Source organism: Bos taurus, chromosome 3 (assembly GCF_002263795.3).
Source record: "Bos taurus isolate L1 Dominette 01449 registration number 42190680 breed Hereford chromosome 3, ARS-UCD2.0, whole genome shotgun sequence".
Taxonomy (NCBI): Eukaryota; Metazoa; Chordata; class Mammalia; order Artiodactyla; family Bovidae; genus Bos; species Bos taurus.
The window spans coordinates 10,000,001-10,011,831 of record NC_037330.1 but is presented as its reverse complement, the minus strand read 5'-3'; positions in this window follow the sequence as shown (position 1 = coordinate 10,011,831).

Genomic DNA, 11,831 nt, shown 5'->3' with positions numbered 1-11,831 from the left:
CTGCAATTGACAGATTTCTCCTAAAGTTATCTGATCACTCTACTTTCTATTCTATTCATTCTTAGTAATTTTTAAATTTCCATCTTCTTTCTGCTTTATTCTCAGAAGTGTACTACTGAATCAAATGCAGACTCCATGGCCATTCCCTCCCTTCTCTAAGAAGAAAGTTATTACACATGTATAACAGACCATTCTGTGAGCAAAAATACAGTTTTACAATCTCTCACTCTTGTAAGTATTTCTTCATTCTCAGAAGCATCCAAATCATTTCTTCACTGCTGCTGCCTCCTCCAGAGTTAGTTAATTCATCAAATATTTATTGAGAAAATACTATGACCCATACCATTCTATAACCTGGGAATTCCTTCTTTGGAAAGAATGATGCTAAAGCTGAAACTCCAGTGATTTGGCCACCTCATGCAAACGGTTGACTCATTGGAAAAGACTCTGATGCTGAGAGGGATTGGAGGCAAGAGGAGAAGGGGACGACAGAGGATGAGATGGCTGGATGGCATCACTGACTCGATGGACCTGAGTCTGAATGAACTCCAGGAGTTGGTGATGGACAGGGAGGCCTGGCATGCTGCGATTCATGGGGTCACAAGGAGTCAGACACGACTGAGTGACTGAACTGAACTGAAGAGAAAACATACTCTAATCACCCCTGCCTCCGAACAGGTCATAAATTCTTTCTGTATCTATCGGAGTGTAACCGCAGGCTTATTGATTATTAACTGTTTAAACACCTAACACTTGATAACACTTTAATAATAGGGTTATTTGTGATTGTATTTACCCTTCCTTTGTTTTACGTAAGTCTCAAGGAAATTGGGGTGGTGGGTTTGGATACGTACACATGGGGTATAAAAGATTTTCACAAATGCTGGTCGGGGTCCTTGGCTAAGAGGAGACTCTGCCTTGGGCCCGCCGGTGTAATAAACCGCACTCCACTATCTGCATTGTCCTTCTGAGTGAGTTTGTTTCCCAGAACGCCTGGCTATAACAGCACCTGGGCAGAGTGCAGCAGGGTAAGGGAGCCCGGGAGGACTGCTCTGCCATGTGGCTCACAGTCCTGGGTTTATGGTGACGGGATTAGTTTCCAGGTTGTCTCTGGCCAATCATTCTGACTCAGGGTCCTTCCTGGTGGTATGCACATGGCTCAACCAACCAGAAGGAATGCAAAGGACAAATGGACTGGGGGTCTCCTGTCTCCTTTTGATCTTTCCCGGATTCTTCTGATTGATGGTGGCTTGTTAGTTCCATGTTCCTTACCAGGACCTCCTGTTGTAAAATAACTATGCACATGGCTACTGTGGTGCCTGACCAGGGTGGATGGTTTCAGTCAGAGATTTCCTCTAAGACGTTTGTGGAAGAAATGGAAAGGGAACATGGCAGGAGGGCTGGGAACCTGGAGCAAGTAAGAGGTGTGTGAGGCTGCGACTGAAGGAAAGAGAAGTCTGAAATCACAGAGCTTTGAGCACCAGGAAAAGGGTTGTAAATTATTCTAAGTGCAATGGGAAGCCTTTGCAGGTTTTTCCTCTGGAGAGGACTTGGTCTTATTTACATTTGAAAAGATCATTCTCTCAACACCAGCCTGTGTGGCAATGCTTCCTCTTTGAGCCTGACCTCCCAGCAAGAGGTCGGAGGACTCTGAATTTGTGAGGTGTAGTTAGTGCTTGCAAAGCCTTGCTCTCACAGGAGGTCAGCTGTGACCCCCTTGTCCTCCAGTCCAGCTCCGCCCAGCCACCACCTTCTGAAGATTTAGAGTTTCCAGGCCTGAATTGACTTGGGCTATTCAATGATACAAAAACCTTTCTTTCCACCTTCTTTTCCTCAGAAGTTTGATCTGATGCTGCTTCCTCTAACATCCCACTTCCTTTCTCTCTGTTCTTTTGAAGCAAGCTGACTGCTGAGCTGTGAAAGGTGAAGCCAACTGCTCACACTAACCCTGTTTCTTTTACTCCCTGTAGAACCAATACAGCAGATCACAGTACCTCCCTTTCCTCTCCTACTTACTTTTGTTTTGACTATAAAATAAAGTCTGTCCTTTAAGTTGATTTCATTCTCCCTGAGTTTCTGATCTAAAAAATCCAACATTTCTGACCACACGTGAAATTCTGAAGCCCCCTCACCCTTCACTGTCACCCACATTCTGTTGCAGGAAGGGGGACTCTTTCCAGGGCCCAAGAGTGGGCGCTTGTCTAACACTCAGAAATGAATTGTCCAAGAAGACACTCATGCTCACAATGCAAGAGATTTTATTGGGAAGGGTCACCTGGGCAGAGTGCAGGAGGGTAAGGGAACCTAAGAGGACTACTCTGCCACATGGCTCGCAGTCTCGGGTTTATGGTGATGGAATTCGTTTCTGGGTTTTCTCTGGACGGTCATTCTGACTCAGGGTTCTTCCTAGTGGCTCATGCATCACTCTGCCAGGACAGATTACAGCAAGAAGGATGCTGGGAGGCAGAAGGGCACGTGGAGTCTCCTTTTGACCTTTCCTGAACTCTCCCAGTTAGTGGTGGCTTGTTAGTTCTGTGTTCCTTACTGGGACCTCCTGTGGTAAAATAACTCACACAAATGGTTACTATGGTGACCGGCCAGGGTGGGCAGTTTCAGTGTGTTTTCCCAAACAATTCCACTGCAGAGCAAACCTATTCCCTATAGCCACAAGCATCTGAAGCAAAGATCTTTCAAAGGTTCCCCTTTTTCCTTACGTTTGTGATCATTTCCATTTTTTTTCCTCCACCACAAGCTGACAAACTGTTCACAGAGTCAGAGTCTTCTTTCTTCTGTATTTATTCAATGATGAATCCCTTTAACCTACTGGATCTCTAATCCAGACCCTGGGCTTTGAAATCCAATTAGAAACTGAGCAGGACCCTATGAAGCTCCTGGCCTTTAAAACAGTTGCTAATCAGGGAAGGGGAAGGCAGAGACAGCAAGGAGCAGCCAAGAAACAGTCGTGCTGTCTTGGATCAGGGTCCTAGTTCTGCCTTGAAGGATACATATAACAGTATCTTTGAGCTCTCTGTTGGCTTCCCTGATTGCTCAGTTGGTAAAGAATCCACCTGCAATGCAGGAGACTCCAGTTTTGTTGCAGGAGGGGGGACCCCTACCTGGGCCCGAAACTGGGCTCTTGTCTAACAATCGGAAATGAATTGTCTGAGGAGACACATGTGCTGACAAAGAGATTTTATTGGGAAAGGACACCCGGGTGGAGAGCAGTAGGGTAAGGGAACCCAGGAGAACTGCTCTGCCACGTGGCTCGCAGTCTCCGGTTTTATGGTGATGGGATTAGTTTCCGGGTGGTCTTTGGCCAATTATTCTAATTCAGAGTCTTCCCTGGTGGGGCACACATCACTCAGCCAAGATGGATGCTAGCGAGAGGGATTCTGGGAAGTGGACGGACAACCGGTGTCTCCTTTCGACCTTTCCCAAACTCTTCCTTGGTGGTGGCTTATTAGTTCCGTATTCCTTATCAGGATCCCCTGTCATAAAATAACTCATGCAAATGGTTACTATAGTACCTGGCAGGGTGGGCGGTTTCAGTCAGTGTGCTTCCCCTAACAGTTTGATTCCTGGGTCAGGAAGATCTGCTGGAGAAAGGATAGGCTACCCACTCCAGTATTCTTGGGCTTCCCTTGTGGCTCAGCTGGTAAAGAATCCACCTGCAATGCAGGAGCCCTGGGTTGGATCTCTGGGTTGGGAAGATCCTCTGGAGAAGGGAAAGGCTACCCACTCCAGTATTCTGGCCTGGAGAATTCCATAGACAGTACAGTCCGTGGGGTCGCAAAAAGTCGGACACGACCGAGTGACTTTCACTTTACTTCACTTGAGCTCTCTATAAAACTAAAACCACCAACAAATGGAATATGTTAGCATTATTCATTCTAGAAAACGTCAGAGTTTGCTAACTTCGAGAAGTTCATCCAGAGACCACCTGAAGCCAGATTTTAAAAGTGCAAGTCCTATATACCCTAATCCTTATCAGCAACTCTGCACTTGAACTATTGCTATAAAACTCCTCACCAAGTCTGCATGAGTTAGGACACACAGTTTTAAGGAGCACAAGCCCACCATGTCCCTCTTTGCCTGGAAAAGCAATAAAGCTATTCTTTTCTACTTCACCCAAAACTCTGGGTGTTAATTAACTCTGAGAGTTAATTCAGCATTGGACTACAGAGGCCAGATTCGACAGTTCGCAGACCCTCTCTGCTGTCTTGTAAGAGGTTGTCCATTATTCTGCTCAAGCCTGAAGTCTGCTCAGCCCCACTTCCTACTGTTTGTATATTGTTCATTCACTGTCAGGTCCGACTCTCTGAGACCCCGTGGATTGCAGCACTCCAGGTTTCCCTGTCCTTCACTATCTTCCTGAGTTTGCTCAAACTCATGCCATTGAGTCAGTGATACCTTCCAGCCACCTCATTCTCTGTAACCCCCTTCTCCTCCTGCCCTCAATCTTTCCTTTTTCTGGGTCTTTTCCAATGAGTTGGCTCTTTGCATCAGGTGGCCAAAGTACTGGAGCTTCAGCTTCAGCATCAGTCCTTCCAATGAATATTCAGGGTTGATTTCCCTTAGGACTGACTGGTTTGATCTCCTATAGATCTGATTATAGGTGTGGAACCACAAAATATAGAGCTGTCAAAAGAGAAGCTTCTGTCTGTCTCCATGCTCCTGTTAGAGCTCTGAAAGAACAATCTCATCTCTTTCCCTGTGTGCTCTAAAGGAATTGAGCAATAAACATAGGACTCAGGAGGGATCACAACATCAGCCCTGTGGCTGGTGTTAGGGAAGGGAAACAGTTCCCTCTACCCTTTTAAGTTCTTCCGGCTGGTCTAAAAATTAAATTGGCATGAGACAAATTAACAGGAGAAAACCAAATTTAATTGTGTATGAATAAAGGTCCCATAAGAAAAATGAGGCACAAGGATTAGTTAGGGAATTGTGGCTTATAAGCCACTGAAAGAAGGAGAATGGGGTAGGAATTTGAGCCTTCAAAGGGGAAAAAGATATTTCACATAGAGATAGAAAAACAAATGTTTCCTATGCCATACAGAGACAGTGGGACACAATGAGGGTTTTGGTCTCCAAGCCCTGCCAAGTTCCCCCTACTGAAACAGAAGGGAAGCAGGCAGCACACAATTAAAAGAATAACATAACTTGAGGACGTGACATAAACTAATTAGAACCAAATAGGTCCAAGATAGTGGATGAGTCAACTTCCAGTAGACTTGAGCCTCAGCATACACTACTTGTAACACGTCAACAAGCTAAGGGACACACTCACCAGCCTCACCATCAAAGATCAAAAAGTAGGCAGGGGCTCAATTCCTAGAAACCTCTGCCCCTTACCTGAAATAGTTGACATAATCCTCTCACTCATAAGCCTATGAGATAACCAAGCCCATGAAAACTAATCACACCATATTTCAGGCCCTTTTGCCTTCTGAGATGGCCCACACTCTGTGGAGTTTGTTTCTCTCTAAATAAATCCATTTCTTACCTATCACTTTGTTTCTCACTGAATTCTTTCTGTTCTGAGGCACAAAAGAACCTGAGCCTCAGTAAGTCCAGACACCAGGTGAGTGACTCTAATGAAAAGACCATGGGTTCAAGTCCCAATCTAAGATGATGATTTTGGCCATTTTGGCAAGTTACTAAATTTTTCAGGTTTTTCCTAAGTATAAATTAAATTTTTGTTTTATTTTCTCCTGTTAATTTGTCTAATGTCAATTTAATTCTTAGGCCAACCAAACAGCCTAGAGGCATGGAGGAAAAATTCTTCCTCCTTAACACAAATATGAAGGATAGGTTTGAAGAAATAAAAGCTCAAAATGTAAGGATGAGGGACACACATAAAAGTAATCTGGGTAATAATAAACAAGAAGAAAAAATAATGGAAATTTCACATAATAAAAACCGGTGATCCTGAAGAAAAAATAGAACAAATTAAACAGAAACAACAACAAAAACGCCTTTTTCAGTTTTTGAATATTCAAATTGAAAGGATTAAAGAATTAAAGATAAATCTAATATTTAATGACCACATCCTGCTGGTGGAAGCAGAATGCTGGAAAAATTCTATTCCTGTATTCTTTAGATAATTTAATAAAACACAATAGATGGGGTTGGTGTACCTGTGAAAAGGAAATGAAAATATTGGCAGGACTACAGTTAAACACACTCAGTCTTTTAGGAGAAAAGTCAGCCCACTTGCTCTTAAACTATGATTAAAATTCAGTGGCTCTCTACCTCCCCTGAAAGCTGGAATTACTTGAAGAGCTTTAATAAACACTGATGTTTGGGTCCCACACCCGCCTCCCAATTCAGGTTTAATTAGCTTAGGGTATGGCTTGGTAATCCTAATGTGGAACCATGTTTAAGACCCTCTTCTCAGCACTATCCCATGTGCTGATAGAAAAAGAGTGGTGAAAGGAGAAGGAAATACACTCCCCTGGGGCACAAGGGGTCAGTGAAACATCAGAGCCAGAAACACGGGAAATGTAAGGTGTAATCCCCAGAAGGCATCTTCAGGATTAGCGAAAGGGCCTCAGGGCCATAGGTGGCATTTGGCCATAGGTGGCATTTGTCACCATGTTTTTTGTTTTTTTTTTGTTTGTTTGTTTGTTTGTTTTTCACTTGAGCACCTGCCAGTTAAGGATGTTAGGACTGAAGGTCCCACCAGCACAGACACTGCTAATCTCTTCTGGCAACAGCACAAAGTCTTACATGGTCATACCTCCAATGTCTCCCACCAAACACTGGTTTTTATCAAAGCCCCCAGTGAACACAGACTACTCCTTTCCCAGGATGATGCTGGCCTTTGCCCCCAGAGAGGTTCCCTCTTCCAGACTCCTCCTCACCATGGGCTTCCCATCCACCCGGAGCCTTGTGATCTCAGAGGCAAACTCCCAGATCATACAGAAGTGCTTTGGTGCAGGAGAACCCTCAGGAGACTTGAAAAAGATGTCAGCTCCACCCATAATACACTGTACCTGCCAGTCCCTCATTATGTTGCAGAGGAGAATCTCATTATGCTGTTTCCTTGTGGTGTAAGAGAAGAGGCTATAGTTGAAGGTCAGGTCAGTAAAGATGTGCAGGCACACGTGATGGCCTGGAGTGGTTTAGTTAAGTGTGCCGTCAGTGTCACATAGGAATTATCCGACTCTTTGGGGAACACAAAGTCCTTTGTGTGCATATCTGTAGGGTGAAAAAACGAGAAGGGAAACGTCAACAGTGGAGCTTTGTTAAAAATCAAAATTCAACTGAGTAAATCTAAAGATATAATTGTCATTATTCAGTGATTCATGAACTGGGCAACATCCCATCTAGCTGATAGAAAGGAATTTCAAAGAGCTGTAAAAAATCAAAAACTGTTACAGACAGAAAAGAATAGGAAGAGAACTTTTTAGCAAAGAGTGGGTTATTTCAGTGGGCTATTTAGCAAAGACCTATGACAAGGTCAACTTCTTATGGGGGAAAAATGGTGTCTTATTGGGTAGATTACCTTATTAGAGAGGCCAGGTAATTCCAGACTGACAAGGTAAATGTCACATTCCTGGGAGAGGCTGAAATTACAATTAGAATAGTTATTGCATTTTGACTTGCTAACATGGGGCTTAACACAAGTGACTCCATTTTCAAACAGTTGCCTCTCTCTCTCTCTTTTTTTTTTTTTTTTTTTAACAGTTCCTCCCTTTTGATCAGCCTGAGATGTCTCCAGCTGGTATGCAGGACCAGAAGTCAAACGGAGCCTTCTGTGACTACAAGATGTGTACCTAAGGTTCAAGCCCCTGGATTTTACCTGCCATTTGGGTAGGGAGAAGGATCATGAGTCCCTTCCAAAGAGATTCAAGGGCAATCTTTTTTCTCAGTGATTCCAAATCAGAATGGGAGAAAATGGAAACATGTCTTTGGAGATTTATAGCCAAATTCATTAGGAAAATAGAAGAATTCAGGACCCAGTCCAACTTGTAGATATATAACAAAATCTCAAAGATAATCAACAGGATTAGAACTTAATATCTACAAATGTGCACACATAACTTTTTTCTCTATAATCGTTCCCATTTTTATTTTATAATCATTTTATAATCACCCCCATTTTTAAAAATCAAAGATAACCACAGTACAACTAATTTATTTGCACTAAATTTGGCCTTTGTTGTTGTTGTTGCTGTTGTTCAGTCACTAAGTCATGTCCAACTTTCTGAGACCCCATGGATTGCAGCACACCAGGCTTCCCTATCCATCACTATCTCCTGGAGTTTGCTCAAACACATGTCCACTGAGTCAGTGATGCCATCTAACCATCACATCCTCTCTCCCCTGATTCTCCTCCTGTCCTCAGTCTTTCCTGATTATTTACATAAAGGCAGCAAGGATAGTGATTGACCATGCAAGCTCTTTTGAAGACTGCTCTGTTGAAACCTTGTAAGTAAAATACCAGGCCATTTTCCCAAGGGACTTTATTGACTCCAGAGAGTAAACCTTAATTCCTTAAAACTCATGGTCATCTGAATAGCAAAAGCAATCTTGAGAAAGAACAATAGAGCTGGAGGAATCAACCTTCCTGCCTTCAGACTATACTACAAAGCTACAGCCATCAAGACAGCATGGTAGTGGCACAAAAATAGAAGTATAGATCAATGGAACAAGATAGAAAGTCCAGAGATAAATTGATGCCCCTATGGGCACCCTATCTTTGACAAAGGAGGCAAAAATATACAATGGAGAAAAGACAGTCTCTTCAATAAGTGGTGCTGGGAAAACTGGTCAGCTATGTATAAAATAATGAAATTAGAACACTACCTACCTCTATACATAAAAAATAATCTCAAAATGGATTAAAGACTTAAATGTAATGCCAGAAACTATAAAACTATTAGAGGAAAACAGAACACTCTTTGACATAAATCACAGCAAGATCTTCTATTACCCACCTCCTAGAGTAATGGGACAGGGGAGCCTGGTGGGCTGCCGTCTACGGGGTCGCACAGAGCTGGACATGACTGAAGTGACTTAGCAGCAGTAGCAGCAGAGTAATGGAAATAAAAACAAAAATAAACAAATGGGACCTAACTTAACCCCAAAACTTGCACGATGAAGGAAACTATAAGAAAAGTGAAAAGACAATTTTTAGAGTGTGAAAAAATAATAGCAAAGGAAACAACTGACAAAGCATTAACCTTCAAAATATACTAGCAGCTCATGGAGCTCAATACCAGAAAAACAAACAACCCTGTCAAAAAGTGGGAAGATGACCTAAACAGACATTTTACCAAAGAAGACATACAAATGGCTAGGATACACATGAAAAGATATTCAACATCACTCATTATTAGTGATATGCAAATCAAAACTACAATGAGGTATCATCTCACACTGGTCAGAATGTCCATCATCAAAAAGTCTACAAACAATAAACGCTGGAGAGGATGTGGAGTAAAAGGAACCCTGTTGTTCCATTAGTGGGAATGTAAATTGATACAGCCACTATACAGAACACTATGGAGATTCCTTTAAAAACTAGGAATAAAACTACTATATGACCCCAAACTCCCACTACTGGGAGATAGCCTGCAGACACCACAGTTGAAAAAGACACATGTACCCCAATGTTCATTGCAATACTGTTTACAATAGCTAAGACATGGAAGCAACCTATATGTCCATCAACAGATGAATGGATAAAGAAGTTACAGTGCATTTACACAATGGATTATTCAGTTCAGTTCAGTTCAGTCGCTCAGTCGTGTCTGACTCTTTGCGACCCCATGAATTGCAGCACGCCAGGCCTCCCTGTCCATCACCAACTCCCGGAGTTCACCCAACACACATCCATCAGGTCGGTGATGCCATCCAGCCATCTTATCCTCTGTCGTCCCCTTTTCCTCCTGCCCCCAATCCCTCCCAGCATCAGACTCTTTTCCAATGAGTCAACTCTTTGCATAAGGTGGCCAAAGTACTGGAGTTTCAGCTTTAGCATCATTCCTTCCAAAGAACACCCAGGACCGATCTCCTTTAGAATGGACTGGTTGGATCTCCTTGCAGTCTATGGGACTCTCAAGAGTCTTCTCCAACACCACAATTCAAAAGCATCAATTCTTTGGCACTCAGCTTTCTTCACAGTCCAACTCTCACATCCATACATGACTACTGGAAAAACCATAGCCTTGACTAGACAGACTTTGTTGGTAAAGTAATGCCTCTGCTTTTGAATATGCTATCTAGATTGGTCATAACTTTCCTTCCAAGGAGTAAGCGTCTTTTAATTTCATGGCTGCAATCACCATCTGCAGTGATTTTGGAACCCCAAAAAATAAAGTCTGACACTGTTTCCACTGTTTCCCCATCTATTTGCCATGAAGTGATGGGACCAGATGCCATGATCTTTGTTTTCTGAATGTTGAGCTTTAAGCCAACTGTTTCACTCTCCTCTTTCACTTTCATCAAGAGGCTTTTTAGTTCCTCTTCACTTTCTGCCATGAGGGTGGTGTCATCTGCATATCTGAGGTGATTGATATTTCTCCTGGCAATCTTGATTCCAGCTTGTGCTTCTTCCAGTAATAATGGATTATTACTCAGCTATAAAAAGGATGCATTTGAGTCAGTTCTAATGAGGGAGATGAGTCTAGAGCCTATTATACAGAGTGAAGTAAGTCAGAAAGAGAAAGACAAATATATTAACACATGTATATGGACTCTAGAAAGATAATACTGATGATCCTACTTGCAGGGCAGCAAAGGAAAACAAAGATATAAAGAACAGAATTTTGGACACAGTGGGGAAGCAGAGGGTGGGGTGATTTGAGAGAGTAGCATTGAAACATATACATTACTATATGTAAAATAGATATCCAGTGGGAATTTGCTATATGACGCAGGGAACCCAAAGCTGGTGCTTTGTGACAACCTAGAGGGGTGGGATGGGGAGGGAGTTGGGAGGGAGGTTTAAGAAGGAGGGGACATATGTGTAGTTACAACTGATTCATGTTGATGTATGACAGAAACTATTGCATCATTGTGAATTAATTATCTGCTAATTAAAAATAAAAATCTAAAAGAAACAGTCATATCTGAGTCTATGCACATCTCCCTCAAATATGACATTTCAGCTAACACCTTGGTAATATAACCCGTATTTGTAGTTGCGTTACAAATCTGTTACAAGGAGAACAGATTCTTACTAAATTTATGTAAATGACTAACCCTAATGCCATGAAAAGAATATTCAAGAGTTTTGGGGAGGGATCCGGTAGAGAGAAAAAGTAAATGTTTCATCTTTGTTTACAAAGGTATACTTTGCCAAATTGCTTTAAGTCATAGACAGCTTAAGAAAAAAGATTTTCTGAAATTTGGAGAAAAAAATATTAAGGAATCAGCAATATTTCAAACAAAAAAATTATAATCTTCCTCCTTAATCCATTCAGTCCTATGTAATTAATATTTGTTTGCTCAAATCCAGCTTTTCCATTAGTTCTGTAAATTTTTACTCAATTCAGTTTTATGATCTTAAAGCTAACAGAAACCTGTACTTGTCAAAGTCCTTTCCACTAATCTTCTTGAAGATGAAGCACATTTGAAGAAATACTTTTACAAAAGCATCTGAGTAAAACAATAACTGTCTGTAAGTGACAAAAAACTTTAAAATGCCCATCATTAAAAATCTGTTGAAAGCTCATTTTAATGGCATTGACAAGGAAATGTGCATATTTCTGTGATATAAAATGTTTTAAGATAACTGGCGTTATGACTGATAATCATACCAGGATATGTCCGATTTCTAGGAATTTATCACAATTTTACAAAATTTATAACTTATACAAATA